Here is an 8,199-nt window from a genome sequence, read left to right on the forward strand (position 1 = left end):
AAGCTCATTTTGGGCCATGGGGAGGGGGCAGAAACCAAGCTTTTTGCAAGGATAAAGACTGGAACACAGGATTATGCTGCTAAATTCCACAAGAAAGGCTTTGGAGCAGAGTTCCTCAGCTTCTGTTCTTATATCCATAAATCACGCTCATTCACATGAGAAGCTTGAATCTAAGGGCCTCTGGTCAGTTCCCAGTATGCTCTTCTCCACTAACCACTCTCAGGAATTGAAAGAGTTAAAGGCCTGGAGACTTGCCTATTCACAGAAGTGCCTTTTTTCTGGCTTCATACAAAGTAGGGAGCCACAGCCTCTTCTCTTCCAGGAGATACGTACATATCTATATATGCCTATTATATGAACTCTTTGCAAAAGCCAGAAGCTAGGTACCAACTGATAGCTCCAAAGGTACCAAAACAAACAGGTAGCTCCAAAGGCCACATGTCTCTCAATGAGACATTAGGATGAGGGTTTTAGAGTTAGTTTCTACCTGCAGCTTCAAGCAAAACAGAACAATGACTATAAATGCAGCTGCACATCCATGGCTGGCTGGAGACCCTTTTGTATATTGTGGGGCTCTTTGCACTGATAGAGCCTAGACTTGGGGGTCAAACTGATCTGGATTCAAATTCCAGCTGTGCTACCCACTGGAGCCATGTGACTTTGGGTGTGGCAATCTGACATCTCCGAATCAGAATATCTTCACCTGTAAAATAAGGCTGGTATCCATTTCCTAGATTTATTCAGCAGATTGAGACAAATCTGCATAAGGCATGTTAGTAGGTTTTCAAAGAAAATGTTTAATGGCCTTCCCTATCTATAGAAAAAAGTTTTAAGTCTTAGAGCTAAACAGATTAAATTCCTTTCCACTTTAGATATGTGGCCCTGGGATGTTAAATTATCTGCTGCCCAAATTTCCTTGCCATTAAATGTAGCTAATGATGGATGGGCTGGGGATATAACTCAGTTGGTAGAGTGCTTGCCTTGCATGCACAAGGCCCTGGGTTCAATTCCTGGTAACACACACACACACACACACACACACACACACACACACACAAGCAGCAGCTAATGATCACTTTCCTGCTGTGGAGATGGAAAACCACGAGGAGCCTATGAGGCTCTCAAAGTGCTAGCACCACATGGCTCAGTGTGGCCAGGTCTGATTAGGTCAGCCCTTCTCCAATACCTTCAGTACCAAGAGACTCACTTTCTCATAGTTTCTAAAACTGAAATTGATTATCCAGAGATTAGTGTAGCCCACCTGTCTTTACACAGAATATATTTAATTCCACCATATAAACTAGAAACAACTTTTCCCACAAAAAATGTGATGATGAACACAGGCAATAAGTAAAAGATCAAGTGTACATCTCCAAGGAAAATTAATTTCAATCAAACAAATATACTCAGGCTGGGCGTGGTAGCACACACCCGTAATGCCAGTGGTTTAGGAGGCTGCAGTGGGAGGATCACAAGTTCAAATCCAGTCTCAGCAACTTAGCAAGGCCCCAAGCAACTTAGGCCCTGTCTCAAAATAAAAATTTTTACAAAGGGTAGGGGCCAGTGGCACACGCCTGTATTCCTAGCAGCTCAGGAGGCTGAGACAGATGAATTATAAGTTCAAAGCCAGCCTCAGCAACTCGAGGTGCTAAGCAACTCGGTGAGACCCTGTCTCTAATAAAATACAAAATAGGACTGGGGATGTGACTCAGTGGTTGAGTGCCTCTGAATTCAATCCCTGGTATCCCCCCAAAAAAACATTTTTTTTACAAAGGGCTGAAGGATATGGCTCAGTTAAGCACCCCTGGGTTCAATCTCCAGTACAAAACAAACAAAAACCCACAAAAAATAAACACAAACAATATTCACCCCCCTCCAACAAATTTGCTCAGGATTTCCATTAGTATTTATATACTACCCTTTCATTTTTTATTGATAAGCAGTACAGAAAATTTTTAATAAAAAACTAAAATTGACAATAAACTAACTTGTTTTTTCTGACATTTTGGAAAAAAAGACATTATTCAGTTTCATTATTTAACATACTTATTTAGGTAATGAATTATTTGTGAAAAAAATAATGTGGGAACCCCTATCATCTATTCATAAAATGAATGATTTCTGTTATAAGCAAATGCAGATATTTGAAGTTTTAAAGGCATTACAACTCAAATGGCAAAAGTTCTTGAAGTTTAAATATACTTTAACATGTTATCCAACATTTCTGACTCTACAAATAATCAGAATTTGTAGAACTTAGTTCTTGAAGTTCCCAAATAGGGCACATCCAGGAATAAAGGACTCATGGTAAAGAGAAGGTGGAAGGAAACAACCAAGTAAGGATTGGACAAAGAGCTGTTTGACTGAACTGGGTTTCCCTAAAGAATGAGCCAACTGGAAGAAACTGGTCTAATCTCCAGGGTTGGGATTTTAGTTGTATGGTGGCTGTAAAGTACAATGTTAGAGGGCTGGGGTTGTGGCTCAGTGGTACAGTGCTTGTCAGCACATGTTCGTTCCTCATCACCACATAAAAATAAGCAAATAAAATAAAGGTATTGTGTCCATCTACAACTAAAAAGTATATTTTAAAAAAGTACAATGTTAGAGTTTACTTAGATTGAAATGGTTCAAAAAATCTGAGGAAAATTTGTGTAATCATTAACCAGCTAAGAAATTCAATCTGGTAAAAGGTTTGATTCACAGAATCTCACAGCATCCATGCCACTGGAGAAAATAGTCTCTGCTACTGTTACCGCTGGCCAGTTTGTTTTCTTACCACCAGCTCCTGAAAGGAGGGTCCATCTGTAGAGATATCTCTGTGGAGCTCATGGGGTTTTTGTGTCACACATATAGTACGTCTTTGGCAGATAGAGTTTGTATTCTTGGTTTCACTAATTTTCATGTATTTATTTAGAAGGTTCATGATATACATTTTTTTGTAGTATTCTAGGTGCATCATTTGAATATCTTTTGCTTTCAGCTAGAGGACAAGATGAAAGAACAGAGCTAATTGTTTGGCATCCATATATTTTTTATATCTTTATTTTGTTTATTCATTTTTATGTGGTGCTGAGGATCAAACCCAGTGCCTCACATGTGTGAGCCAAGCGCTCTGCCAGAGCCACAACCCCAGCCCAGGCATCCATATTTTAAGTAGCTTAAAACTCAGGGGTACTCAACCACTAAGCCACATCCCCAGCCCTATTTTTTTATTTTATTTAGAGACAGGGTCTCATTGAGTTGCTAAGCACCTCGCCATTGCTGAGGCTGGCTTTGAACTCATGATTCTCCTGTCTCAGCCCCCTGAGTCACTGGGATTACAGGTGTGCGCACCACTGTTCCTGGCTTCATGTAGTTATTTTTCTTCTTAGTTTACACATTACTGGTGATTGGTATGCTCTTCAAAGGTTTCATGAGACTATGCACTGTGATGCATTTCCAATTTGGGGTTATGGAAGATATCCTGACACATCTCATCTACAGATTCCTATACTTTATCAGCACTGACTTTTAGCATTAACCTTGGTACTTCCTGAAGTACCTTTCTAAGCTGCTGACATAAGAGGACCAGTTCTCATATTCTGCATTTTGAGTTTAATTTGTGCATATTCTCATTGAACCTCTAGTAATAAAAGCTTAGAAATACCAACTGAAAAACCAAGAGGCCATGACACTTGGCAGGGGATGGGGTCTTGGAACTCTTTGGGCACAAGGCATTGTATGTGATACATGTGTTCTCAGAGAGATCAAGGGATAGGTATTTACTGCTAGCTGACTTTTAGGGATGAAGACAGACTTGAAGGGGTGAAGCCACAAAACCAGGAACCAGCCAACAAAGATTTGAACTCAGGTGTATCTGACTCCAGAACTACTTAGAAACTTAAAAAAAAAAAAGAATTTTAGAGACTTTTCTCATAATAAATCGTAAATCTCAATCCCATAGGGACCTGAAGTCTTAGTCTCAATCCCGTAGAGACATATTCCTCTATTTTCCATTGTTGTAACAAATGATCACAAACCTGGTGGCTTTCAGCAAGTTTCTGTAGATCAGAAGTCTGAGAGGGAGAGAGAAGGGAAATTGCATGTAAATGGAAGGAGACCCTCAGGGGTATACAAAATTACATACAAGAGGAAGTGAGGGGAAAGGAGGGAAAATATAAGGGGGAGAAATAAATTACAGTAGAGGGGGTAGAGAGAGAAGAGGGGAGGGGAGGGGGAGGGGGGATAGTAGAGGATAGGAAAGGCAGCAGAATACAACAGACTCCAGAATGGCAATATGTAAATCAATGGTTGTGCAACTGAAGTGATTCTGCAATCTGTATATGGGGTAAAAATGGGAGCTCATATCCCACTTGAATCAAAGTGTGAAATATGATATATCAAGAACTATGTAATGTTTTGAACAACCTACAATAAAAATTAATTAAAAAAAAATGAAAAAAAAAAAAAAAAAGAAGTCTGAGGCAGCATAGTTAACTCTATGCTCATGGTCTCACTAAACTAAAATCAGGCCATTGACTGAGGCCAATGTTCTCCTCTGTGCCTCAGAGTCCTCTTCCAAACTCACTGATTAGTAGCAGGATTGATCTCCTTTTGTTCTATGTGTAGTCCTTCTATCTTCAGGTGCAGTGGTACTGCCAGTACTCTGAATTTGTCTCCTGTTTCCTTTCTGCTTCTAAGGCTAATTGTCTAGATAATAACATCTACAAAGCCCCTTTAACTACATATTGAAACATACAAGTTTAATATCACAGGAGGGGAAGTCATGGGGGCCACAATTCTCCTATCTTCTCCTCTTGAAAAAATCTCTCATGTATCTACAGCTCTCAAAGCAAAATGCCCTGTTCCTTCAAAAATATTCCAACATACTTTTCCCTCTGCCAGGTGTCCAAACAATTCCAGCAGCTGGGTTGGGTCTCACCCAAAAAGACATTAGCACCATGTATTTGCACTTTAAGATAAATGTTAGCTGGGCATAGTGGCCCACACCTATAATCCCAATAGCTTGGGAGGTTGACAGGAGAATGAAAAGTTCAAAGCCAGCCTCATCAATTTAGCAAGATTGTAAGCAACTTAGCAAGACCCTGTCTCAAAATAAAAAATGGCCAGACATGTGGCTCAGTGGTTAAATGCCCCTGGTTTTCAATCTCTGGTACAAAAATAAATAAAAAATAGTTGGATCCAGTAACCTGTGCTAAAATCCCAGTGACTTGGGGGCTATCAAGAGGATTATAAATTTGAGGTCAGTCTGGGCGATTTAGTGAGACCCTGCCTCAAAAGTAAAAAGGGCTAGGGATGTAGTTCAGTGGTTGAGTACCCTTGGGTTCAATACAGTCCCTCCCAAAATGTTCATGGTAGATTGTGGAAAAGTATATTTTTTACTGGGATGGTTTTCAACTTTCACATATTTCAGGTTGGTTGACTGGGGGCTCCCTTATGAAACAAAAACTGAGAAATGAACACTACACATATATCACTCCACTTGAATTCCCACCTGACCAGCATCTGAAGGCCCCCAGACCAAGTTTTCCCTTGAGATGTTGGCATGGCTGATACTATAGCAATGTTGCTTATCCAAAGGCCACATGTGTAAATGGAACATTTTATGCATTCAGGAAACTACTAGTACACACACACAATGCTTTTAAATTACCTTTTTTTTTTTGGTACTGGGGATGGAAACTAGGGGCACTTAACCACTGAACCAAATCCACAGCCCCCCCCCCCTTTTTTATTGTTGTTGTTTTATTTAGAGACAGGTCTTGCTGAGCTGCTCAGGTCTTCATTAAATTGCTGAGGCTGGCTTTGAACCTGAGATCTTCCTGCTTAGGCCTCCCAAGTCGCTGGATCAAATTACCTGTAAATCTGAAATTACTTTTAAATCAATGCTCCACCTCAGCAGATCAAGCATCTTGCTTAAAATTGGATTTACTTATTTGAGAAGCAAATGTCCATATATTCTACAAAGCCCCTTTAACAACATAACGCAACATACAAGTTTAACATCACAGGAGGGGAAGTCATGGGGGCCACAATTCTCCTATTCCAGAGGCAACTTATTTAAGTCCCATTATACTCACCCAAACCTTCTAATCATCCTACATGATGACCTCATCTGATGGAAGAATACTTTCTCCAAGAAATGACAAGAGAATAAAAACAAGCAGCAAATAAGGGCCATTCCATAAACGAACTATGTGATATGTTATTTGTAGAATCTAGGTAGTGGGTAAAAGAATTATTCACTGCTTAATGGTTTTGCATATTAGAAAAATTTTCATAATAAAAATGTCCAAAAAAAGGGAACCTTTGCAATAAAGCCTCAGGCACCAATGCCAGCATTACCTTTCTTACTTCCATCCTTACATCAGATACTCTTCAGACCATTTTTCATAACTCCTCATATAAATGCCATTCTTTATTCCCAAGATCTTTCATATTGTTTCCCTACTGGACTCTTCCCATTCTTCTAGGTCATTTAAGTTCTACCTTTTGTTAAATTTTTTTTTCCTCTCCTTCTCTGAGTTTACTGATCTAAAATACAAATCTGAAATTATTTAAAACAGGTATCGCTTGGAGCTGACACATGCCTGTAATCCCAGCAACTCAGGGGGTTGAGGCAGGATTGTGAGTTCAAAGCCAGCCCCAGCAACTCAGTGAGATCCTGTCTCAAAATAAAATATAAAAAGGGCTGAGTATATGGCTTAGTGGTTAAGCATCTCTGTGTTCAATCCTAGTAGCCCCCCCTCCAAAAAATAAAAAAAATATAGATGAAGTGACATAACAGCTGGAACACATTTTAAAATATCCCAGTGGGTTGGATGGAACATGATTGACTTAACTAGAAGCTAGGCTGTGTACATGGCCTAATTATCGTACACTTTTTCTTTTTTCTCTGTGGTGCTAAGGATTCAATCCAGGGCCTCACATGATAGACAAGAGCTCTGCCTCTGAGCTACATCTCCAGCCCTTTGTTCTACATTTGTTAGAAGATAAAATACAATCCTGGGGATACAGAAGGTACACAAACTCACTTGAAGCAATTAACTAGATAACTCTAGTAAAAATGCCCTTATGCAAGTGATTCAAAGGTGTGATATTTCACCTTCTACTGCTTTGTGTTTCTGAAAACTATTCAAACCTCACACATGACTCTTCATAAAAAAGAAACTTGAAAATGTGGGCCCAGAGAATGGTCAGAATTTGAAATGTCTATCTTACCCTGCCTTATAAATGAATAGGTAGGGCTGGGAATATAGCTCAATTGGTAGAGTGTTTGCCTCGCATGCACAAGGCCCTGGGTTCAATCCCTAGAACCACAAAAAATAAAATAAAAATAAACATAAAAATAAATGGATAAGTAAAAGTTCATAAGCATTTCAGCTAATAGATACAGAAGGAATGATGTGATATCATTGGCTGGCGACCCCTAATGGAATTCTGGATCTGGGCAAGTATCACTAATGGTAGCCAAAATCATTAGGGGAAAAGCTGACAGAACTTTTAATGGGCTGGCAGTATCAGAACTCATCATCAATCTTAAAAGTAACAACAAAAACAACAAAAGCCCTCTAGATTAATGATATTTTACAGGAAATATAAGGAGAGGACAGGAAAATCTAAAATGACATCATTAGAATGTGTTTAGTAAAATCCACACTAAGGGACAGGTCTATAAGACAACTCAGTTTCTTCAAATAAAATTAAAATGGAACTTAAGAGATACCAACAAAATCTAAGATACAGAGATTTATCTGGATCCTGATTCCAACAAATCAACTATTAAAAAAAAAAAAAAAAGTAATATAGCCAGGTGCACAGGCACACTCTGTAATCCCTGCTTCTCAGGAGACTGAGGCAGGAGGATATTAGGTTCAAGGCCAGCCAGGGCAATTTGTCAAGAATCTGTCTCAGAATAAAATGAAAAAGGTTAGGGATGTAGCTCAGCAGTGGAGCACTTGCTTAGCCAGTGTGAGGCTGTGGGTTCAATATCCAGTACTGCACATACACAAAAAGAGTAGAAAATTTGAATGTACGGTATCATTTTTAAAAATGTTTTAGTCATCTTAAGACAATGTCTCTCATTTACACAGATGTTTAAGTACTTCTCTAAAGTATACAGATATAAGAACATTATAACTATAATGAGATTCAAACCAATCCATTTGGTAGGGAGCAGGTGAGGATATGGATAAATAA

Source organism: Callospermophilus lateralis, chromosome 1, assembly GCF_048772815.1.
Source record: "Callospermophilus lateralis isolate mCalLat2 chromosome 1, mCalLat2.hap1, whole genome shotgun sequence".
Classification (NCBI taxonomy): domain Eukaryota; kingdom Metazoa; phylum Chordata; class Mammalia; order Rodentia; family Sciuridae; genus Callospermophilus; species Callospermophilus lateralis.